Genomic DNA, 25,936 nt, shown 5'->3' on the forward strand with positions numbered 1-25,936 from the left:
TGGTAGCTGGTCCCAAAATAGTAGGAGGCGTGGGTGCGTACCCCCAAGGTGGGGACTTGCATGCCCCAGGTGGAACCAAAATTGTAGGGGGAATGGGCGCGTACCCCCAAGGTGGGGATGGGCACGCCGCAGGTGGTACAACGGGCCTAATTCTGAGTTGATCGCAGCAGCAAGTTTGTTAGCAGTTGGGCAAAACCATGTGCACTGCAGGGGAGGCAGATATCATATGCAGAGAGAGTTAGATTTGGGTAAGGTGTATTCAAACTGAAATCTAAATTGCAGTGTAAAAATAAAGCAGCCAGTATTTACCCTGCACAGAAACAAAATAACCCACCCAAATCTAACTCTCTCTGCAAATGTTATATCTGCCCCCCCCCCCCCCCCCCCCGCAGTGCACATGGTTTTGCCCAATTGCTAACAAACTTGCTGTCACGATCCGGGTATCTGGACGCCATTTCTTACCCATCAGATGCCTCCTAAGGCTGGCTCAGCGCTCCAGGACCGGATCCCATCTGTTATCCTAATGTTCACATTCCTGCATCCTCTCCTGTCTCTCTGAGACGCTGTCACAGTAACGCCTTATTACATCTGGCATGGCGTCTCCCGCGGCCTCCGCCGCCGTCCCTGAGCTTCTGCATGCAGAGTGTCAGAGTGGCGATTACGTCAGCCGCGGCCTCCGCTGTGTCCGCGTGGTTGGATGTGCACTTGTCAGCCTGGCGTCTCCTGTCTCCAGTGGCCGGCGCCGCCATTACTGTTTTCATTACCACATGGATTACAAACCAAACTTCCCTCCAAGTGTCTGCATGGGCGCAGCCATCTTGGATTCTGTCAGCTGATCATTTCCTCCAATCTGTTGTCAGTATTGTTAATCTGCATAATTGCCTAGCCAATCCCTTCCTTGCTGCAGGTATAAATACACTGTGCCTGAGCAAGGAAGGCGTCAGTGCTTTGGTTGTCAAACCTAGTTCCTGTTTGTCTCTCTCCTGTGATTGTCTTCCAGGTTCCAGCTCCTGTCTCAAGACTTCCACCATAGAGACCCGCACCAGCATTCCACCTGCGGTGTAGCCTGACTCTCCAATTCATTGTGGATTCATCTGTTTCCAGCTACAACATTACCTGCTTCCAGCTCAGCTTCCAGCAGAGTACAGCTTCCCTTAAAGGGCCGGTGTCCTTTCTACACTTTACCACTCTCCACCGGTATTATTATTTCTCCGCTCTCAAGTTCTACATTTCAGTTCATATTTCATCGCTCCCAAGTTCATTTATTATTTAACTGGTTCCAGCCAGTATCCACTCCATGCTAACAACAGTCTGGTTCCAGCCAGTATCCACAGCAGCTGTTTTATCTTCAGCAACCCAGCTTTTCCTGGAACACCAGCTGGCACAATCCTGGGTTATCTCCATTGCTACAGTCGGGCCTGGTAAGGACTTTCCATCTAGAAGATCATAAGAACTATCTCACACTACCAGTGCCCTGTGGCTCCTGCCATCCTGTAGTACCCAGGAACTGTATTTATTCTTTGCTGACTTTTACGTTTTCTTTTACTGCTGCTGTGTTGCGGAGTTGTCATAATAAACATCATTGACTTTTATCCAAGTTGTCGTGGTCACGCCTTCGGGCAGTTATTATTCATGTTACTTACATGTCCAGGGGTCTGATACAACCTCCCAGGTTCCGGTACATCTCAGCCCCTACAACTGAGGCTGCCTCCCGTCAGCTCAGGCCCTCAGTTGTGACAGTAAGAACTGACCTAATGAATCCAGCCGGAGACCAGGATCAAGCGGCCAGGCCGATGCAAGAACTGGCAGCCCGACTAGAACATCAGGAGGCTGCACAGGGCCACATCATCCGCTGTCTCCAGGATCTCTCTACTCGGCTGGATGGGATTCAGACAACTCTCCTTGGATCAGGCGCGTCTGGTGCGTCAACCACAGTGACTCCAGCTATAACCCCACCCACCTTACCCATTTCTGCTCCACGTCTTCATCTTCCAACGCCAGCAAAATTTGACGGATCTCCAAGATTCTGCAGGGGATTTCTCAACCAGTGTGAGATTCAGTTTGAGCTACAACCTGGCAATTTTCCCAGTGACCGTACAAAAATTGCCTACATTATTTCTCTTCTCAGTGGCTCAGCCCTTGATTGGGCATCACCGTTATGGGAGAGGTCCGACACCCTGCTATCTTCCTACACTGCCTTCGTGTCAACATTCAGGCGCATCTTCGACGAGCCAGGCCGGGTAACCTCAGCTTCATCCGAGATTCTCCGTTTACGCCAGGGGTCACGTACTGTAGGACAATATCTGATACAGTTCCAGATCCTGGCATCCGAACTGGCATGGAACGACGAGGCCCTGTATGCTGCATTCTGGCATGGCTTATCTGAGCGTATTAAAGATGAGTTAGCTACCAGAGACTTACCTTCTAAGTTAGATGAGCTAATCTCACTCTGCACGAAAGTTGATTTACGTTTCAGAGAGAGAGCAACTGAGCGTGGAAGATCATCTGCTCCAAAATCTTCTGCTCCTCCTCCTCATCAACTGTCACCATCTAAAGATGAGCCCATGCAACTTGGCCGTTCCCGTTTAACTCCTGCTGAGCGCCGAAGACGTCTCTCCGAGTTTCTCTGTCTCTATTGTGCAGCTCCGTCTCACACCATTAATGCCTGTCCCAAACGTCCGGGAAACTCCAAATCCTAGCTCGCCAAGGAGAGGGCCGGCTAGGAGTAATGATCTCCTCTCCATCTCCTCAAGATTGTAATCTCCCAGTCTCGCTTCAAGTTGCTCAACGTTATCGGAACGTCATTGCCCTCCTTGATTCCGGAGCAGCTGGGAACTTTATTACCGAAGCCTATGTTAAACGGTGGTCCCTACCCACCGAGAGACTTCCTTCGTCCATTTCTTTAACTGCCGTGGATGGCAGCAAAATTTTTGATGCAGTTATTTCTTTAAGGACTCTACCAGTTCGTCTGAGAGTGGGAGTTCTTCATTCCGAACTTATTTCTTTTTTAGTGATTCCAAGAGCCACACATCCTGTGGTCCTGGGCCTTCCATGGCTCCGTCTTCACAATCCTACAATTGATTGGACGACTACGCAAATCCTGGCATGGGGTTCCTCCTGTGCTGAGACATGTTTGTTTAAAGTATTGCCTGTCTGTTCTTCCTCCCCCAGGTCGTCTGATGTTCCACCTCCTCCATATCAAGATTTCACGGATGTGTTCAGTAAAGCTTCTGCTGATATCCTTCCTCCTCATAGAGAATGGGACTGTCCGATTGATCTCGTTCCAGGGAAGGTTCCACCTCGAGGCCTAACTTATCCGTTGTCTCTGCCTGAGACGCATTCTATGGAGGAATATATTAAAGAGAACCTAGCAAAGGGGTTCATTCGACCTTCTTCTCCAGCCGGCGCAGGCTTCATTTTTGTAAAAAAGAAAGATGGTGGTCTGCGGCCGTGCATCGACTACAGAGGTTTGAACGACATTACCATCAAGAACCGTTATCCTTTACCCCTGATTACTGAGCTCTTTGACAGAGTTAGCGGAGCTACCATCTTTACAAAGCTGGACTTGCGAGGTGCATACAATCTCATCCGGATCCGTGAGGGTGACGAGTGGAAGACCGCCTTTAACACCCGTGACGGACATTATGAGTACCTCGTCATGCCCTTCGGATTGAGCAATGCTCCAGCTGTCTTCCAGCATTTTGTCAATGAGATCTTCAGAGACATTCTATACCGTCATGTCGTGGTCTATCTAGACGATATCCTCATTTTTGCCAACGATTTAGAGGAACATCGTTTTTGGGTTAAAGAGGTTCTGTCCCGTCTCCGTGTCAATCATCTCTATTGCAAATTAGAAAAATGCGTCTTTGAAGTCAAGTCCATTCCGTTTCTAGGGTACATTGTGTCCGGTTCCGGACTAGAGATGGATCCTGAGAAACTACAAGCAATCCAAAATTGGCCGGTACCCTTAACCCTCAAAGGGGTCCAGAGGTTCTTAGGGTTCGCCAACTATTACCGAAAGTTTATACGAGACTTTTCCACCATTGTGGCGCCTATTACTGCTTTCACTAAGAAGGGTGCTAACCCGTCCAAGTGGTCTGAAGAAGCCATGCAAGCATTTCATCTTTTAAAACAAAGGTTCATCTCTGCGCCTGTTCTGAAACAGCCTGACATCGACTCTCCTTTCATCTTAGAGGTGGATGCCTCCTCCGTTGGAGTAGGAGCGGTGTTATCTCAGAGGGCTAAAGATGGCCATTTACACCCTTGCAGTTTCTTCTCCCGGAAGTTCTCCCCAGCTGAGCGCAACTATGCCATTGGCGACCAGGAGTTGCTAGCCATCAAGCTCGCTCTAGAAGAGTGGAGGTATCTGTTGGAGGGAGCTTCTCATTCAATCACCATACTTACAGACCACAAGAACCTTTTATACCTGAAGGGCGCACAATGTCTCAACCCTCGTCAGGCCAGATGGGCACTTTTCTTTTCCAGGTTCGACTTTAAACTCCAGTTCTGTCCGGGCTCTCAGAATCGCAAGGCCGATGCCCTTTCCCGCTCATGGGAGCAAGAAAATGAGTCAGAGTCTTCAGACAAGCATCCTATTATAAATCCGTTGGCATTCTCCACGGTAGGGATGGACTCTACGCCCCCATCAGGGAAAAGTTTTGTGAAGCCGATGCTAAGGAAGAAGCTCATGCATTGGGCCCATGCTTCCCGTTTTGCCGGACATACAGGTATCCAAAAAACCCTGGAGTTTATCTCTAGGTCCTATTGGTGGCCAACTCTGAAAAAGGACGTCTTGGAGTTTATTGCATCTTGCCCAAAGTGTGCCCAACATAAAGTATCCCGCCAGTCGCCTGCGGGGCAACTGGTTCCACTATCCGTTCCCCGTCGACCATGGACCCACTTGTCGATGGATTTCATTACAGACTTACCCATGTGCAACAAGTTCAATACCATCTGGGTGGTAGTTGACCGGTTCACCAAGATGGCACACTTCATTCCTCTCACCGGTCTTCCGTCAGCTTCCAAGTTGGCTCAAGTATTCATACAAGAGATCTTCCGACTCCACGGTCTTCCTGAAGAAATTATCTCAGATCGAGGAGTTCAATTCACAGCCAAATTCTGGCGAAGTTTATGTCAAGTCCTCCAAGTCAAGCTAAAGTTTTCCACGGCTTACCATCCTCAGACCAATGGTCAAACCGAGAGGGTGAATCAGGACTTGGAGGCCTTCCTCCGCATCTATGTGTCCTCCTCTCAAGATGACTGGGTTCAATTACTTCCCTGGGCCGAGTTCTGTCATAACAACCAGTATCATTCTTCATCTGCTTCAACACCATTCTTCACTAACTTTGGATTCCACCCTAAAGTCCCTGAGTTCCAACCACTTCCAGCAACTTCTGTTCCCGCAGTGGATATCACCTTGCATCAGTTTGCCAATATCTGGAAGAGCGTACGATCAGCTCTGCTCAAGGCATCGTTCAGGTACAAGAAGTTTGCGGATAAGAAGCGACGAGCAGTTCCTGCTCTCAAGGTGGGTGATCGGGTATGGTTATCCACGAAGAATTTGAGGTTAAGAGTTCCCAGTATGAAGTTTGCACCTCGCTATATCGGTCCTTTCAAGATTGAACAAGTCATCGATCCTGTTGCTTACAGACTCCAGTTGCCTCCCTTTTTAAAAATACCCAGGACATTCCATGTTTCCCTGTTGAAACCGCTGATCTTGAATCGGTTTCATTCCTCACTTCCTCCAACTCCGAAAGTCCAAACTCAACGAGGCGTTGAGTATGAAGTGGCCAAGATCCTGGACTCACGTCACCGTTACGGTCAACTACAATATCTTATTGACTGGAAGGGTTATGGTCCTGAGGAACGTTCATGGACCAATGCTTCTGATGTCCATGCTCCTGCCTTGGTCCGGAGATTCCATTCCAAGTTTCCTCAAAAGCCAAAGAAGTGTCCTGGGGCCACTCCTAAAGGGGGGGGTGCTGTCACGATCCGGGTATCTGGACGCCATTTCTTACCCATCAGATGCCTCCTAAGGCTGGCTCAGCGCTCCAGGACCGGATCCCATCTGTTATCCTAATGTTCACATTCCTGCATCCTCTCCTGTCTCTCTGAGACGCTGTCACAGTAACGCCTTATTACATCTGGCATGGCGTCTCCCGCGGCCTCCGCCGCCGTCCCTGAGCTTCTGCATGCAGAGTGTCAGAGTGGCGATTACGTCAGCCGCGGCCTCCGCTGTGTCCGCGTGGTTGGATGTGCACTTGTCAGCCTGGCGTCTCCTGTCTCCAGTGGCCGGCGCCGCCATTACTGTTTTCATTACCACATGGATTACAAACCAAACTTCCCTCCAAGTGTCTGCATGGGCGCAGCCATCTTGGATTCTGTCAGCTGATCATTTCCTCCAATCTGTTGTCAGTATTGTTAATCTGCATAATTGCCTAGCCAATCCCTTCCTTGCTGCAGGTATAAATACACTGTGCCTGAGCAAGGAAGGCGTCAGTGCTTTGGTTGTCAAACCTAGTTCCTGTTTGTCTCTCTCCTGTGATTGTCTTCCAGGTTCCAGCTCCTGTCTCAAGACTTCCACCATAGAGACCCGCACCAGCATTCCACCTGCGGTGTAGCCTGACTCTCCAATTCATTGTGGATTCATCTGTTTCCAGCTACAACATTACCTGCTTCCAGCTCAGCTTCCAGCAGAGTACAGCTTCCCTTAAAGGGCCGGTGTCCTTTCTACACTTTACCACTCTCCACCGGTATTATTATTTCTCCGCTCTCAAGTTCTACATTTCAGTTCATATTTCATCGCTCCCAAGTTCATTTATTATTTAACTGGTTCCAGCCAGTATCCACTCTGTGCTAACAACAGTCTGGTTCCAGCCAGTATCCACAGCAGCTGTTTTATCTTCAGCAACCCAGCTTTTCCTGGAACACCAGCTGGCACAATCCTGGGTTATCTCCATTGCTACAGTCGGGCCTGGTAAGGACTTTCCATCTAGAAGATCATAAGAACTATCTCACACTACCAGTGCCCTGTGGCTCCTGCCATCCTGTAGTACCCAGGAACTGTATTTATTCTTTGCTGACTTTTACGTTTTCTTTTACTGCTGCTGTGTTGCGGAGTTGTCATAATAAACATCATTGACTTTTATCCAAGTTGTCGTGGTCACGCCTTCGGGCAGTTATTATTCATGTTACTTACATGTCCAGGGGTCTGATACAACCTCCCAGGTTCCGGTACATCTCAGCCCCTACAACTGAGGCTGCCTCCCGTCAGCTCAGGCCCTCAGTTGTGACACTTGCTGCTGCGATCAACTCAGAATTACCCCCAACGTTGGAAGAGCCTTTGCACACCGCTTCCCTTTCCTTACCCTGCAATTGGTTTGCTTGTGATTTATGTGAGTAATAAATAAAGCTGTGACCGTTTTCAATTGCCTAAAGTAAAGTGGTCTCGTCTCAGTTAATTGGTCGGTCAAGTCGAGTTGCCGGTAAGTCGCCCTCTCCATCCTTACACTGCTTTAGACCCTTCCCAGGGATACAGCCGTGCGTCTGACTGTGCAAGGACCGAGACGCCCACTCCCAGCGTCTGTAAATGCTGAACTACAGTCTGGTGCATCTTTAGAAGCAACATCGGTCGCACCATCGAAATCTGCAACAGCCCTATAAGCAGAGTATAGCCTTGTGCGTGAGCGATTGTGTACGCAAACACTTCAGAAACACGCCCGCAACACTCCATGCATCTGAATGGCCACCTCCTAGTTACCGCCCTATACATTTTCAATGTACGTCTTAAATACATGTCTGCCATCACAACAGCGACTCTGTGGAACACACGCACAGAGGCCCTCATTCCGAGTTGTTCGCTCGCAAGGCGATTTTAGCAGAGTTACACACGCTAAGCCGCCGCCTACTGTGAGTGAATCTTAGCTTCTTAAAATTGCGAACGATGTATTCGCAATATTGCGATTATAAACTACTTAGCAGTTTCAGAGTAGCTTCAGACTTACTCGGCATCTGCGATCAGTTCACTGCTTGTCGTTCCTGGTTTGACGTCATAAACACACCCAGCGTTCGCCCAGACACTCCTCCGTTTCTCCAGCCACTCCCGCGTTTTTTCCGGAAACGGTAGCGTTTTTATCCACACGCCCATAAAACGCCGTGTTTCCGCCCAGTAACACCCATTTCCTGTCAATCACACTACGATCGCCGGAGCGAAGAAAAAGCCGTGAGTAAAAAAACTATCTTCATAGCAAAATTACTTGGCGCAGTCGCAGTGCGAACATTGCGCATGCGTACTAAGCAGAAAAACGCTGCGATGCGAAGAAAATTACAGAGCGAACAACTCGGAATGAGGGCCCGAGTGCCTTATGGGGGTAATTCTGAGTTGATCGCAGCAGCAGGTTTGTTAGTAATTGGGCAAAACCATGTGCACTGCAGGGGGGCAGATATAACGTGTGCAGAGAGAGTTAGATTTGGGTGGGTTATTTCGTTTCTGTGCAGGGTAAATACTGGCTGCTTTATTTTTATACTGCAATTTAGATTTCAGTTTGAACACACCCCACCCAAATCTAACTCTCTCTGCACATGTTATATCTGCCTCCCCCCCTGCAGTGCACATGGTTTTGTCCAACTGCTAACAAATTTGCTGCTGCGGTCAACTCAGAATTAGGCCCCATGAGCATTAATACAAATCTCATCAGCATTGTGTCCTACTTATGAACATGTGCTACATGCATTCACATTAACTGCAAGCAGACATTACATTGTTTATTCATATTTAGAGCAGTATCAGGTATATGCACACAGTACTTATTTGGCCTGATTGCAAAATAACATTCTCCCCTAATGGGCAAAACCATTTGCACTTTAGGTGGGGCAGATATAACATGTGCAGAGAGAGTTATGGTGTGTACACACGGTGAGATATTTTCTTACGATTTTGACTATATAGTCAAAATCGTAAGAAAAGTTAGTGCAGATCACAATGTGAAAGTCACCTTGCGATCCTGATGCGATGCCCATGCGGTCGGCATCGCAAGCCTAGATAGACTGTGCAGGCAAGTCAATTTTGACTATCTCGTAGATAAGATAATCAAAATTGACACTTAGCCAAAATCGCACATAGTCAGTATCGCAAGCACAGTCATTATATGCTTGCGATACCGACCTAGCCCCTATCGCATAGTGAACACACCTTTAGATTTGGGCGGGTTATTTTGTTTCTGTGCAGGGTAAATACTGTCTGCTCTATTTTTACACTGCAATTTAGATTTCAGTTTGAACACACCCCACCCAAATCTCTCCCTGCACATGTTATATCTGCCCCACCTGCAGTGCACATGGTTTTGCTTATTATAATTTTTTTTAATTTTGCAATCAACCTTGAATTAGGCCCATAGTCAGGGTGAGTGGGTGATAGCTAACACTTTTTAGTAGACAGGAGTTAGTTTTTACAATTACTGACTTTCATTATTAATTTGGAACAGATAATATTTCTCTAAAGTCTGTCCCGTGTACAACATTCATGCTTTGATTAAGGGGATTTTAGCAAGTAATTCAATTTACTTCAAGGTTCCAATCAATGCTGGCAATAAACTTACATTTATGTTGAAATTCTCACTTGAAATCTAACGGGTGACCCATACATACCAACCAAACTTCTGAGTAACACGTATGATGATTCATTAGATACAGTAACTACACCCCGGCCCATTTTTCCCTACAATTTCTTTCAGCTTTTCTTGTCTTCACATTGGTACTCTCATTCCATCTGTCATTCCCAGATTTACAAGAACCAAGAGCTGCTTTATGCAACATGCCAAGAAGCTCAGACACTCTATAAAAAGCTGATAGACACCACAGAAATCTCTCTGATGCTGTGTCAGGGATAAGCCTTGGCTGTTGACAGTGAACATTACATTTATGAAGATTTAATGTACCAATAATGTTATATTATCGCCCCTGTGCATATAAGACCTCGTAAACCACAAAATCGAGCTACCTGGTTCGACAACAGTGTTAGTGAGCTCAAGAAAAGGGGGCGTAGACTGGAAAGACGCTGGAGGAAGACTAATCTAGTGGATGACAAAATAAAACTAATAAAGCATGACGAAGAATATCAATCGACAATCACTCGTAAGAAAGCACAGTTCCTGTCAAATTAGATCATGGCAGCAAACAATAGGCCAGCTCAACTTTTCCGCATAGTGGAGACGCTTTGCAAGCCAGCATGCCTGCAGACTGATAAAACCCTCTCCCAGGCAACATGCAACCAGTTTGCAAACTTCTTTCAGATAAAATATCCACCATCCGGGCTGGAATCTCCACAGTGCCATCAAAGGAGTGCCAAACTACAAAGCCTGCCAATATAAGCCACCTGCCTTCATGGACCAGCGTTGACCCAGTGCATGTAAAGGACACTAATGAAATTGCTTGGATTTTGCATCCCACCACCTGCTATCTGGACCCAGCCTCAACCAAGTTTCTAATAGGTTGCATGGATATAATTGGTCCTGTCTTTGCAAAAATTGTTCAATGCTCTTTGCAGACAGGAATTTTTCCTGGACCCCTAAAGGAAGCAATTGTTAGACCTCTTCTTAGAAAACCTAATTTAGATCCCGACTGCATGACCAACTACAGACCTGTATCAAACCTTTCTTTTCTAGGAAAGGTTATTGAGAAAGTGGTTGCAAATCAACTGGAAACCCGCTCAACAACCCATGATATTTATGATCCATTCCAATCAGGATTCAGGAGAAGACATAGCACTGAAACAGCCCTGGTGTGTGTGTGTGTGTGTGTGTGTGTGTGTGTGTGTGTGTGTGTGTGTGTGTGTGTGTGTGTGTGTGTGTGTGTGTGTGTGAGTGACTGTTCAATATTAATCCTTCTGGATCTCTCTGCAGTATTTGATATCATGGACCATAGGCTCCTGATTGAGCGACTGAAACATTTTTGTGGACTGGATGGCACAGTCCTAAGCTGGTTCAAATAATTTCTCACAGGCAGGTCACAGAGAGTATCGTCTGGAATATACTCATCACCATCAGTGCCATTGCCATGTGGTGTCTCACAAGGTTCTATACTATCCCCCATGCTTTTTGCAGGATACATGCTCCTGCTGGGTGAAATAATCAGGCGCCATGGCCTGGTCTACCACTGCTATGCAGATGATACACAACTGTACTTGTACTTTGCTCCGGGCACTGATAACCAAATTGCAACCCCACATGGCTGTCTAGCTGAGCTCCAGGAGTGGATGAGCACCAGTTGGCTGCGACTGAACCCGGATAAAACAGAGGTCCTTACGATAGGACCGCAACATCAAAGGACAAGACTGCAGCATAGCCAGCCAACTGGGCTTACACTCGGGAAATCAGAATTACAAACCACTGATCGTTTGCAGAATATTGGCATATTCCTGGATGGTGGCTTGACACTTAAACATCAGATATCAGCCACAATCAAATTCTCGTTCTTTCACCTGAATTACATAGCCAGAATCAAGCACTTAATTCCCTCAGATGATGTGCCAAAAGTCATACATGCATTTGTATCATCTCGATTAGACTACTGTAATGCCCTCTGCCTTGGTCTCCCAGCAAAAGAATTGCACCGCTTACAGCTGGTACAAAACACAGCTGCCAGGCTGTTAACCAACCAGCCCCGTTCTAGCCACATAACACCCATCCTCTACTCCCTTCACTGGTTGCCTGTAAGATGGTGAATCATCTTCAAGATTGGCTTACTTAGTTTCAAAGCACTACATGAGCAGGGCCCAAGGTACCTGAAGCAGCTTCTGATCCCATACTGCCCCACTCGATTACTGCGATCTGTAGATGAAGGACATTTATCAGTACCTAGAATCTCCCATAATTCATCTGGGGGTCGAGCTTTTAGCAGTGTGAAGTGGGAAATACCTATAGCTGTAGTGACCATTTTCCAAATTATATTTGCTGCTCTGGACTCTGGAGCCACACTGTGTCACTGGAGAGGTGATTATTATTATTAAATGGGTGCAGGGTGTGCTCTGGCCCATTGGCCCGTGCGCACCTCACACCTTACACCTATTATAGGTACGCCAATGGGCAGAGGCTTCCCATTTAAATTGCTCCTTGCTAATCACAGCCAGACAGGCAGTCCCAGGGAAGGTGTTTTCTCCCCCCTGGGACTACAAGTTAGTACTGCAATTAACAGAGAGTGCTTCCAATAGGAAAGCACTCCTGTATAACGTCAGCCCAATCCAACTTCTGGGGGCTGCATCGGTTGCAGTCCATAGAAGCCTGCTTGTTGATCTATGTGCATGCACACATTTTAGACTGGCATAAGACCACCCAGGATATAGAGGTACTGTAGGTGCAGCCGCTGCAACCAACTGTACCTGAAGTCGGTAAAAGTACTGACTGGGCAGAAGAGTCACCCAAACTTGGGACTGCCCAACCAGAATCAGAAGAGGTATATGATTGACCAGCTTTCTGCTACCTCTTCTTGAAGTTTCACCACTTACTGCTACTGTACATGTATAAGTTCAGTTGCTCCTTGTCTGCATACTAGAATGTTGGGGCTCTGTGGAATTAGAACATGTAGGCCTACATGAAATATGGAAAGCCTAACGATTAGTGAATCCTCTTAGGCCTACCCTACCCAGGGCCATTTTAAGAGAGCGTGCAATCTCCGTTGCAGGCCACCTCCTCTCCTGCAGCAAGTAGACTCTGGTATAATGCCAGAGTCTACTGCACATGCGCAGGACTCCGGGAACATGGACCCACCATTTAATCTACAGAACCAATATTTAATAATTAGGCTTCCCCCCTGCAACAAGCGCTAACAGGAAATTTATAATATTAACATTTGAAAAAAAGGAAACCCCAAATATCTACATCTATACTTACTGCTCCATTGGCTCTGCCTTTTCCTGTAGATTTGTGCATGTGCAGTAGAGCTGTGCCCCGGGAACAAGGTGCGGGAACAATGTTCCCGGAGACCTGCGCATGCACCACTGGAGAAGAGGGGGGCTGCGCGGAGTCTGCACACAAGCCCCCTCCTCTCTTAAACCACTGCTAGCCCCCAAATCATTTATAGTCCAATCTCCTTGGCATTAAGTTTATGGCCGTATCACCTCACCTTAAATTAACAGACCCTACCAAGATGACACTGTATCTATTCACGGAGACAGAAGGACATGCCCTCATAGTGACAACAAACGGGGGCCATGCCCCCCTTTTTACTAGTGGGCGTGGCTTCGACACACAGGAGTCCCTCTTGCTGATACAGTAAAGTTGGGAGGTATGCACTGTCCTTGTTCTAGGCCATGGCCCTACGCGTTTCATCACTCTGGACTTCGTCTGACTAAATAATGGTCCTAATTTAACAGCTTGACTACAGCCTCAGTGGCACCCCTAAGTTCTAGCACCCTAGGCAGCTGCCGTAGGCTACCAAATACTAGCACTGACCTGGCTGTGATAATTTTGCATTGATTATTCCTATTGTTTAGTTATTTTTAATGTTGATTTTTCCAAATGAGGCTCATTTTTCATGAAAAAGTTGTGAATATCTAATCTTAAATTATTATGACTAAACAAAACTGATATCTGATTTATTGATTTATTACTATTGGCTACAGCACATACATGCTCTTTGCATAAGCCTGTAAATGTTTCTGATATTCAGAGGGCACACCCGACATCTGCTGAGTACAAGCTACAGTATCTTTGATACAATCATTGTGTGAATGTTTTACATTTTTATGTTATAGTATAACACAGCAACTCATCAGCTGTTTAATCTTTGTCAGATGTCTTCTTGAAACTACCCTACAGATATGGGAGTGTCTCAGCTGTCTGGAATGGAGTGGAGGTCATACTTATTTCATGTTCCTGGACGTGTATCACTGTATTTTATCTATGTGTACTACACCTCATATAATCATCTTCTCACAAATACAGAACAGTTAAAAATATAAACAGTGGAAATTAGAAAGCAGTGCAGTCATCACACCTAAAACAAAGTTGTGTGCCCGGCTACCATATCTGTACTATTTCTGGACTTGTTAAAGGCCCATACACGCTAGGTGATTCGCTCCGTGAACGATGTCGCCTAATGTTTCCCCTCCTGGGCCGCCGACAGTGTGCATACACACTGTACGATATCATTAGTGATATTGTACAATGACATCATAACATTGGGGGTCATTCCGAGTTGATCGCTAGCTGCATTTGTTCGCAGCGCAGCGATCAGTCTAGAAAATGGCAGTCCTGCGCATGCGTATGCGGCGCAATGCGCACGCGCGACGTACGGGCACAACGAACGATGCTGTTTTGCACAGGGTCTAGCGATGCATTTCAGTCGCACTGGTTGCCGCAGAGTGATTGACATGAAGTGGGCGTTTCTGGGTGGCAACTGACCATTTTCAGGGAGTGCTCGGAAAAACGCAGGCGTGCCAGGGAAAACGCAGGCGTGGCTGGGTGAACGGTGGGCGAGTGTGTGACGTCAAATCCGGAACTGAATAGTCTGAAGTGATCGCAAGCGCTGAGTAGGTTTTGAGCTACTCTGAAACTACACAAAAAATTTTTGCAACTGCGATACAACCATTCGCACTTCTGCTAAGCTAAAATACACTCCCAGTGGGTGGCGGCATAGCTTTTGCACGGCTGCTAAAAAACTGCTGCTAGCGAGCGAGCAACTCGGAATGACCCCCATTGTGGGCCCGAACATGTAGCATCTGACGATATCGTCATATTGAGCTGCATGTACTTACTACAGAGAGGGTCATTAACGGCCCCTGGGAGCGCGTATCGGTCATCGTCAGCAGGATATACACTGGACGATATTGTAAACAATGTCGCTCAGAAGGGTAAAAATGAGCGATATCGCTTACAAAATCGCCTAGTGTGTGCGGGCCTTAAGCTCCATTACAGCAAATTGAAAGGGCCCCTGTCCCAATGCTTCTTGAGAGACACCTCTTTGCAGCTATTATTCATATTCTACCTTATAGTAGTGCCCTATTTAATATTATGGCCTATAGTAGTGCCCTAGTTTATTTTATGAGCAATCGTAGTTCCCTAGTTTACATGATGCCAGATTGTACTGCTGCCAGTACACTTTATTCGAAACAGTATCCCCAATTCACATTATGACATACAGTCAGCGATGGCCAGATGCATACGCGGGCTACGCAGCCGCGTAGAGTGCCGGACAGTGGAGGACGCCACTGCTGACAGTGAGTCACCTTCGCTCACTATACAGTGCGCAGCCGCACAACAGATCCCAGCGGTTCCGTGGTCTTCCTTTTCCCACCCCTACCACCCGCCTGCATGCCTGCTCGCCGGATCCCAGCGGTTCCGCGGTCCTCCTCCACCCGGCCCTCCCCTCCCACTACTGTGTTGTGTAATGTAACAGACGCTACTATACTGTGTAATGTAATGGATGCTACTGTGCTATGTAATGTGAGTAACGGACGCTACTGTGCTGTGTAATGTAATGGACGATACTGTGCTGTGTAATGTAACGGACACTACTGTGCTGTTTAATGTAACGGATGCTACTGTGCTGTGTAATGTAACGGACGCTACTGTGCTGTGTAATGTAATGGATGTTACTGTGCTGTGTAATGTAACGGACGCTACTGTGCTGTGTAATGTAACGGATGTTACTGTGCTGTGTAATGTAAAGATCACTACTGTGTTGTGTAATGTGAGTAACGGATGCTACTGTGCTGTGTAATGTAACGGATGCTACTGTGCTGTGTAATGTAAAGATCACTACTGTGTTGTGTAATGTGAGTAACAGATGCTACTGTGCTGTGTAATGTAACGGATGCTACTGTGCTGTGTAATGTAAAGATCACTACTGTGTTGTGTAATGTGAGTAACGGATGCTACTGTGCTGTGTAATGTAACGGACGCTACTGTGCTGTGTAATGTAATGGACGCTACTGTGCTGTGTAATGTGAGTAACAGACGCTATTGTGCTGTGTAATGTGAGTAACGGATGCTACTGTGCTGTGTAATGTGACGATCGCTACTGTGCTGTGTAACGTGAGTAACAGACGCTACTGTGCTGCGTAATGTAACGGACGCTGCTGTGCTGTGTAATGTAACGGACATTACTGTGCTGTGTAATGTAATGGACGCTACTGTGCTGTATAATGTAATGATCACTACTGTGCTGTGTAATATGAGTAACAGACGCTACTGTGCTGTGTAATGTAACGGACGCTACTGTGCTGTGTAATGTAACGGACGCTGCTGTGCTGTGTAATGTAACGGACATTACTGTGCTGTGTAATGTAATGGACGCTACTGTGCTGTATAATGTAATGATCACTACTGTGCTGTGTAATGTGAGTAACAGACGCTACTGTGCTGTGTAATGTAACGGATGCTACTGTGCTGTGTAATGTAATGGACGCTACTGTGCTGTGTAATGTAATGGAAGCTACTGTGCTGTGTAATGTAACGGACGCTACTGTGCTGTGTAATGTGAGTAATGGACGCTACTGTGAGGTGTAATGTGAATTGGTACTCTTCGTGGCCACGCCTCTTCCCCATGAAACCATGCCCCTATATATTCCGCTAAGAATATAGGCTCAAATTATGCCCAGTTCAAGTTATGCCATATTATTGTGCCCCCTTACCATTCTAACACCTACTACACACTCTCCTACTAAAAATGTAATGTCACACAATTCAGGCGGCAGTAGATCAAACCCATTTGTTTAGCAGGCAAATCTGGGAAATTGGTATGCAACTTTATAACCAGACCCCCCTAAGCCTCTGGGCCTCATAGCGATGGCTCCCACCCCTTGCACCCACTACAGTTATGCCCATGATTATGGTTTCCATTTCTAAGTCATGGAGCATCACGTCAGATAAATAATTTGCTTTATCCTGTGTTTCTATATTTAAAACTACAGATAACATGGAGGGAGGTGTCTGAAGGGGTAAGTGTGACAGGCCAAACGTTGTTAGCTGAGGTTGTTATTTGGTCCTTACCTGGAGATGTTATTCAAATTATTTTTCTGAAGATATAATTCAAAGTCCTTATCAGAAGATGTTGTTCAGCACCTTACTGGACGATGTAATCCAAATCCTTATCTGTAGTCATTTTCAAAGTCGCTTAAATGAAGCAGGAATTACTCAGAGTATCCATTTAGGACTAAGATGTCAGCAAAAAATGGCTGCCAGTAACTTGGCATCCTTTCTATAGGGCTGTGACCTGGTCTGTGACATCACAATGCATGCAGGCAGCAGCTAGAGATGGCTGCAGCTTAGATTAGCTCTGGGCCCTACCTGCCACATTTATATAACAACAGTACATGTGTGGGATGGCTGATGCTTCCTTGGTGAGTGCAGCTGCTGCTGCTCATGGGATACATAAGTCCTAGCTCTGTATCTCACAACCAGAAGAGGATGGAGACTCAGTTGTTATAAACACAGAGGACAGTTATACAGTTATAGAGTATTGCAATGGTTCTACAATGGCTGGTTCTTGTATGGTGTCTCATACAGAGGCGGATTTAGACCTCATGATTCCCTAGGCAAGACACCAATTTGGGGGCCCATAAACAATCCATAGCGCTGACAGCCTGCCGAGGCCCAGAAGTATTCAGCCATCTCTGCACTATCAAAAATACTCTGCTGATGGGTGATGGGGATGCGGGACCAGATAAAATAAATGAGGGGTGTGTGTGTGTGTGTGTGTGTGTGTGTGTGTGTGTATATCTTGTCATTTACTGTATAAGTGTTGGCAGAGTATATTGGAATTGCCTGGTGCAGTGACGTCAGTCCACACACTTAATGACTTAAACAGTAATGCAGGTTTATTCAGTGAACACAGGTGACTCAGATGTAATACTGATATAGGCAATTAGGGGCCCTTATATCATACAAGGTAACAGCAGTGGTAGCGGTACTTATCAGGAGTTGTCTCCAGTGGTGAGGGACATTGGACTGCACAGCCGTGCAGTGTGACTCCTGCTGTAGAGAAGATGCGGTGCCCAGCTCAGCATCAGCTCCGGAGCCGCAATACATGCAATGGAACGCTGTGCGTCTCTGTAGCTGAGATCCGCTCCCGGTCTCAGCTCTGCACGCTTGTGCACACCAGGACTCAGTCTCTCTCACTCACTCTAAGATGGAGGAGCAGGGATTACATCACATAGCTCTGCCTCCGAGTGACTCTTGGCACTAGGGGATTAACACTAGGGGATGCACCATAGACTTCTGTGTAGAAGGAGACAGGCACAGAGCGCACCATATCCTAACATTCACATCCATGTGCATCCATTATCTATACAAATATTATAAGAACGTTGTGTCTGTATGTTTGTTCCAAGTTGGCACAAAAACTACTGAACTGATTTTCATGCAACCTGTATCATTTTGAACTGGAAACTCCTACAAATAACTTGAATTTTGTTTCATCTTGATCTGTCAAGTAAAAGCTAAGCAATAACAAAAACATAATTTATTGGCATCATCAATGCAAGAGATAGCAACTCATGGTTATCGAACATGTTATCCTTGCACCCAAGAATGAACAAGTTCACTCTATTTACAAAAAGAGGTTTCCAGGGGAGATGAGAGTTTATATTATTATTATTATTATTATTATTATTACATTTTATTTATAATGCACTACTGTGTTTTCGCAGCGCCATACAAAGGACAGTACAGGGAGACAAACTAAGCATTACAGTATATAAATAACAAAATAGAGTACAGGTAACAAAGAGCACCACAATTCTCAAGACATAATACAGCTAGGATGTAAGTAGTGAGGGAGTGATCATCGTACTACTAGGGGCTGGTGGCCATAGATGGAGATGAGCCTTTACCAGCAGGAGAAAAAGCGGATAAAGATGGTCGCTAAGTAGAGGAGAGCTGCGAGTGAAATGTGTCGAGAAGAGGGCTTAGATAACAAGAGGAAAGAGGGCCCTGCTCTGAAGAGCTAACAATCTAGTGGGAAGGGTCAACAGACAGATGACATGAGGTGCAAGGAAGTGGGAGGTAGCCTGATGGCAGTATGCAAGCAAAGCGGAGATGTTCAAGGCATGAGGCAGGGGGATGGAGGAGCGGCCTCAGGACTAGGTTATGCATCGGAAGGGTATGCTTTGATGAATTGGTGGGTTTTTAGAGCCAGTTTGAAGCTTTGCAAGGTAGGGGAGAGTCTAATAGAGCGGGGGAGTGCATTCCAGTGAAGGGGTGCAGCACGGGCATAGTCTTGAACTCGAGCATCGAAAGCATGCCAGAACTTGGATGCGGGGAGCAAAGGAGAGGGAGGAGTCAAGAGTGATGCCCAAGCAGCAGAGTTGGGGAACGGGGGAGATGGTGGTGTTGTCAACAATGATAGAGATATTGGTTTGGGGTGTTGCTCTGGATGGGGGAAAGATGATGATGAGTTATTATAAACACTGTTATGAATTATTATTATTATTATTACATTTTATTTATAGGGCGCCACAAGTGTTTCGCAGCGCCGTACAAAGGACAGTACAGGGAGACAAAACTTAGCATAACAGTAAATAAATAACAAAAATGGAGTGCAGGTAACAAAGAGCAACACAGTTCTCAACATAATACAGCTTAGATGTAAGTAGCGAAGGAGTAATCATTGTACTACTTGGGGCTGGCGGCCATAGCTAGAGATGAGCCTTTACCAGCGGGAGAGAAAGCAGGTAAAGGTGGTCGCTGAGTGAAATGTGTCAAGAAGAGGACAAGAGGAAGGAGGGCCCTGCTCTGAAGAGCTAACAATCTAGTGGGGAGGGGCAACAGACCGATGACATGAGGTACAAGCAAGCAGGTAGAAGCCTGATAGTGGTATGCGAGCAAAGCAGAGATGTCCAAGGCATGGGGCAGGGGGCAGGGGGATGGAGGAGCAGCTTAAGGACTAGGTTATGCATTGGAGGGGTACGCTTTGATAAATAGGTGGGTTTTCAATGCCCGTTTGAAGCTTTGCAAGGTCGGGGAGAGTCTAATGGAGCGGGGGAGCGCATTCCACTGAAGGGGTGCAGCACGGGTAAAATCCTGAACTCGTGCATGGGAAGCAGTGATCAAGGCAGAGGAGAGGCGACGGTCATCAGCCGACCGTAGTGGGCGGGAGGGAGTATGAAGGGAGAGGAGGTTGGAGATGTAGGGAGCAGTGGAATTAGAGATGGCCTTGTATGTGAGGGTGAGGAGTTTGAAGAGGATTCTGTAGGGGAATGGGAGCCAGTGTAGATTTTGTTGAAGGGGAGTGGCAGAAGTGGAGCGGCGGGAGAGGAAGATGAGCCTAGCTGCAGAGTTGAGGACAGATTGGAGGGGAGCGATGTGGGAGCAAGTGAGGCCAGCGAGGAGCACATTGCAGTAGTCAAGTCGTGAGATGACCAGTGAGTGGATGATAAGTTTAGTTGCACTCTGGGAGAGAAATGGCCTGATGCGCGCAATGTTGCGTAGCTGGAACCGACATGATTGCGCCAGAGCTTGGATGTAGGGTGCAAAGGAGAGGGAGGAGTCAAGAGTAACACCCAGGCAGCGGAGTTGGGGAACAGGGGAGATGATAGTGTTGTCAACAGTGATAGAGATATTTGTAGGGGGTGTTGCTGTGGCTGGGGGAAAGATAATAAGTTCAGTTTTATCCATGTTGAGCTTCAGAGAGCGCTCAGACATCCAGGAGGAGATGGCAGAGAGGCAGCTGGAGACCTGAGAGAGGACAGAGGGGGACAGATCAGGAGAGGAGAGGTAGAGTTGTGTGTCATCAGCATAGAGGTGGTATTGAAGGCCAAATGAGTTAATGAGCGCACCCAGGGAAGAGGTGTAGAGGGAGAACAGAAGGGGGCCTAGGACAGAACCCTGAGGGACACCAACAGGAAGGATGGAAGGGTGTGAGGTGGTTCCGGAGGCAGACACAGAGAAGGAGCGGTTAGTGAGGTATGAGGTAAACCAGTCAAGGACGGTGCTAGAGAGGCCAACATTTTGAAGTGTGCGGAGGAGGAGAGGGTGATCCACGGTGTCAAAGGCAGCAGAGAGGTCCAGAAGGATGAGCAAAGAGAAGTGGCCCTTGGATTTGGCCGAAAGCAGGTCACTGGTGACTTTCACCAGGGCAGTCTCGGTGGAGTGGAGTGGGCGAAAGCCAGATTGTAGTGGATCAAGGATGGAATGGTCAGAGAGGTAGCTTGTGAGACGGCTGTAGACCAGTCGTTCAAGTAGTTTGGAGGCGAAAGGGAGAAGAGAGATGGGGCGGTAGCTAGTGAGTGATGAAGGGTCGAGGTTGGCTTTTTTGAGAATAGGGGACACCAGAGCATGTTTGAAGGGTGCAGGAAAGATGCCAGTAGAGAGCGATAGGTTAAAGAGGTGAGCAAGGTGGGAGCAGGCAGTTGGGGGGAGGGAGCGGAGAAGACGGGAGGGGAGGGGGTCCAAGTGGCAGGTTGTGGGGGGAGAGGATAAGATGAGGGAGTGGACTTCCTTGTCTGAGGTGGGACGGAAGCAGGACAGGGTGGGATAGATGGGCGGGAGGGATGGTGTGAGCAGAGGTGCAGCGGAATGTAGAAGATGCAATGCACTATCTTCCTGAATTCCTAAATCTATCAGCATCAGGATTACCTTGAAAGATAGTGTGTCGATAATACTGATGAGAAACTTGAATTAAAAGAAGTTTGCAATGGGCCAGGATTGAAAGTTAAATCTCTTTAAAGAAATGTTATAAAGGGCACTGTATTGACAGGATGTGGTAAAGGTGAAAATGTATTCATTCCTCAAATAACTTTTCCTACCAATTTAAGGGGTACATTTACTAAGCAGTGATAAGAGCAGAGAAGTGAGCCAGTGGAGATATTTCCCCATCAACCAATCAGCAGTTCTGTATCATTTTATAGTATGCAAATTCTAGATGTTACTTCAGTGCTGACTGCTGATTGGTTGCCATGGGCACTTCTCCACTGGCTCACTTCTCTGCTCTTATCACTGCTTAGTAAATGTACCCCTAAGAGACTTCAATTCCCAGTAAACATCTGCTTTGCTGTGACAATTAACATGGTGCAAGGACAGTCTCTACGTAAAGTAGGGATGGACCGGCAATTGGATGCTTTTTTGCATGGTCAGCATTACGTAACCTGTTCTTGAGTTCTTCAGTACAATCAGATATCATTATATCTGCTCTCAAAGCAATAGAGCTGAAACAACAAATGTTGTATATAGGGAGGCTCTACAGTAACATTGCAGACTGCATTAAATCTGAAATATACGCAGGTGAAGCCGCAGGTAGAAGCTAGTTATTGTTAAAAGTAAATTACAATACTACTACTACTACTACTACTACTACTACTACTACTACTACTAATAATAATAATAATAATAATAATTTCATTCTTTGTGCATCAAGTGTTTCCCGACTCTATTAGACCAGAGATCCCCAAACTGGGTGCGGTGCACTTATCGGGTGCTAAGAGCTGGTGGTTTTATACTGGACCAAATTATATATGGTCAATGTGATAACCAATGCCAGAACTGGTGTAGCTGCTAGTCATAAAATGCGTACAAACAGAAGAGTAACCCTATCCACCACCACATAATGATCTAATGATAACATGTAATGTTATTTTACAGCCCAGCTGGAATGTGAGCATAAGATTAAAGCTGGAGAAGAATAGTGATCACTTTGATTTGCCGGGGATTTAAGGGGGGTACACACGGAGCGATGTTCACTTAATTTCTAAGCAATCTGATTAGATCGCTTAGAAATTAAGAACACATCGCTCCATGTGTAGGGGTGCCGGCGACAGCAATGCCCGGTCCTGCACGTCGCTATCGCCTGCTCTAGACGCATGCCAAATCTAGTAGATCGCTCATTTCGCTGCTGGGTGAAATGAGCAGTCCCCCCCCCTTGCTTAGCACACATTGCGCTGTGCTGAGCGGGGGGAGAGATGTGTGCTGAGCGGTCTGTGATAGATCGCTCAGCACACACCTCCGGGAGAAATCTCCCGTGTGTACCCCCCTTTAGGCACTGGGCTAATTGGAGATATAACAGGTTTTTGTGATCCATTTATACAGTATCAGAATTTACAAATCAAACCCCGTTCCAAGTTCTCTTGTATGTATTCAGACATGCCTTTTGTTTCTAATAGGGACAAGGGTGTTACTAGCATACAGGCAGGAATTTGGCCCACGATGAAGTGATTATACCTCTTCATTCTGCTTGCCGAATAAACTGAATGAAGGCTGAATACTAAGAGATTATACGAGGTTGAGCCACAATATTATGACCACCCCTTACATTTAAAGTCGGCAGCGCGTAGCCCATGAAGTACGTCACGTGTCGTACGCTGGTTTGGTGGGTATATAAAATGTGTGATAGGCCGTCTGCACACATATTACTCGTTGCTGTCATGGGTAAAAGGGGTGATTTATCCGAGTTACAAAAAGGGATGATTATCGTGTTTTGGCACAAGGGTGTCAGTATTTCTGAGACAGCGCAGTTTGTGAACTGTTCACTTGCTGCTATGGTGAAGGTGTATCGTGACTGGACAAATGGCACCATTGTGAATAACCAACATGGAAACTGCGGAGCACCAAATGCAATTGATGTGAGAGGTGAATGTCGGCTTCTCCGCCACGCACCCTCCTGCAGCTGTGAGATGCACTGCAGTTAGCATGGCTCTAGATACCTGTGCCAACCTACCAGCACCTTACTGAGTCACTCCCAGCCCATCTAGCTGCTGTCCATGCTGCACAGGGTGGTTACCCTTAGCTGGTGGTCATAATAATGTGACTCGACCATCTATGATATATAACAGAGTTGGAGGATATTGGCAGCAAGTGGGTGCTTGAACCGTTTGAATACAATGGGAGTAATCATGAAGACCACAAACAAATATTTGAGAATAGGTACAATCAGAAAGTGGCAACAAAATTACATCATTCTACAGCTGTTTAGAAGCCATCTTCCAGGGCTGCACTGTGTACAGGCCCACTGAAGTGGAACCTTGACAAAGATGAAAAGTTCCAACAGCAAAAATATCTTTTTAAAGGTGTCATGAAATGAGGTGCAATTATGAGGAAGGGGATCATCTCTCTCCCAAAGCAGAGTCTCAGGCTAAGACTTGACAGGAAAGCAATGACATAAAATGCACCATCACCTTTTGTTTTCAGTTAATAGATCAAACTAAACTGAGCACTAATTGTAAAAACCCCTGTACGCTTTGGGATCCCTATGGCATTTTGTGGAGCACGTATCTGGATCTGATGAATGTGAAGCCAGAGGGATCTGATTACAGAAAAGTGACTTTTAGGTCATCCAGATGTGAAAGGTTCTGCAGAACTTGTATAATTTGGCAATGGTTGGCTTCTTATTTCTCTGCTTGGCCAACAAGGTGACGGATTATCAGCCGGATCCATGGCCAAAGTATATTGTCATGAATTCTCACTAATTTTGTGGATTCACCAACACCAATCTGGAGGTTTTATCCAACATCCAACTCCCAGTGACTGCCATACAGTACACTGAGCATCCTAATGGCCAACATAATTTACACAAGAACATTTCAGTGTCTGCCATACAATACATAGAGCATCCCAGTGTCTGCCATAAGACAGCATATTTGTCAGTGACACTATTATCTTATCATCATTAATTAAAGCCTTCTCAAAAATAATTTACTCCAGCTTCATCCTAACAACCCCATTCAACAGGATTAATCCCATTAAATTCCTCATCTCCATTATTATTTAACCCCCAGATCATCAGCTATGTTAATATTCATTAACCACTATTCACCTCCCTAGTTAACTACAGTAAAACATTAACCCCTTCAACCTTGTGATGAAACCTACTGTAATTATCCTACTTAACATCCCAGGGCAGCATGATTTGTAATCTATTATTATGGTGAGGGGCATAACCATATTGGAGGGCCCCCTGTCCTAATGCTTCTTGAGAGACACCTCTCTGCAGCAGTTATCCATTTTATGCCCCATAATAGTGCCCTAATTCATTTTCTGAACCATAGTAGTGCCCTAGTTTCTTTTATGAACCATCGTAGTTCCCTACTGTGCCACATTCGAGTACCCTACAGGTCAAATTATGCCATGTTATAGTGCCCCACTTCATATTATGCCACACTATAGTGCAGGGGTGGCCAGACTTTTGGATTTGGCGATCTACTTTGAAAGCTGAAAAGCTTTTGTGATCTACCTAGATGGGACTAAAGTGCGCGCCACAGAAGCATGCCCAAATAGGGGGAAGGTATAACAAAAGGGTGTGGTTCGTTTTATCGACAGTGTCTAGGTCGACAATGTTTAGGTCGACCACTATAGGTCGACAGTCACTAGGTCGACATGGATGGAAGGTCGACAGGGTTTCTAGGTCGACATGTGCTAGGTCGACAGGTCTAAAGGTCGACATGAGGATATTTTTTTTGTGTGTGTCGTTTTCTTAGTAAAGTGACCGGGATCCCAAATTAGTGCACCGCGTCCCCTCGCATGGCTCGCTTCGCTCGCCATGCTTCGGGCATGGTGCCTTCGCTCCGCTACCGCTTCGCTCGGCACACTTTACCGTTCCAATCGTAGTCCACATGGATCGTTAAGTATGAAAAAATCCCAAAAAATTTTTTTGGGTGTGAAAAACTCATGTCGACCTTTAGACCTGTCGACCTAGCAGATGTCGACCTAGAAACCCTGTCGACCTTCCATCCATGTCGACCTAGTGACTGTCGACCTATAGTGGTCGACCTAAACATTGTCGACCTAGACACTGTCGATCTTCAGACCGGATCCCATAACAAAAAGGGGGCATGACCTCCTCGCTGCACAGGGTGTAGGGACTGTCTCACCCGAAATCACAAATTGGCCCCCACAAGTAAAAACCTCAAACACATTGTCCCCCACACACTAGTAAAGTTGCCTCATACAAGTGGGAAAAAAAATTGTCTCCCACAAAAAAAACAACATATATTAAATTGTCTCAGATCCCGCTC

This window comes from Pseudophryne corroboree, chromosome 2 (assembly GCF_028390025.1).
Source record: "Pseudophryne corroboree isolate aPseCor3 chromosome 2, aPseCor3.hap2, whole genome shotgun sequence".
Taxonomy (NCBI): Eukaryota; Metazoa; Chordata; class Amphibia; order Anura; family Myobatrachidae; genus Pseudophryne; species Pseudophryne corroboree.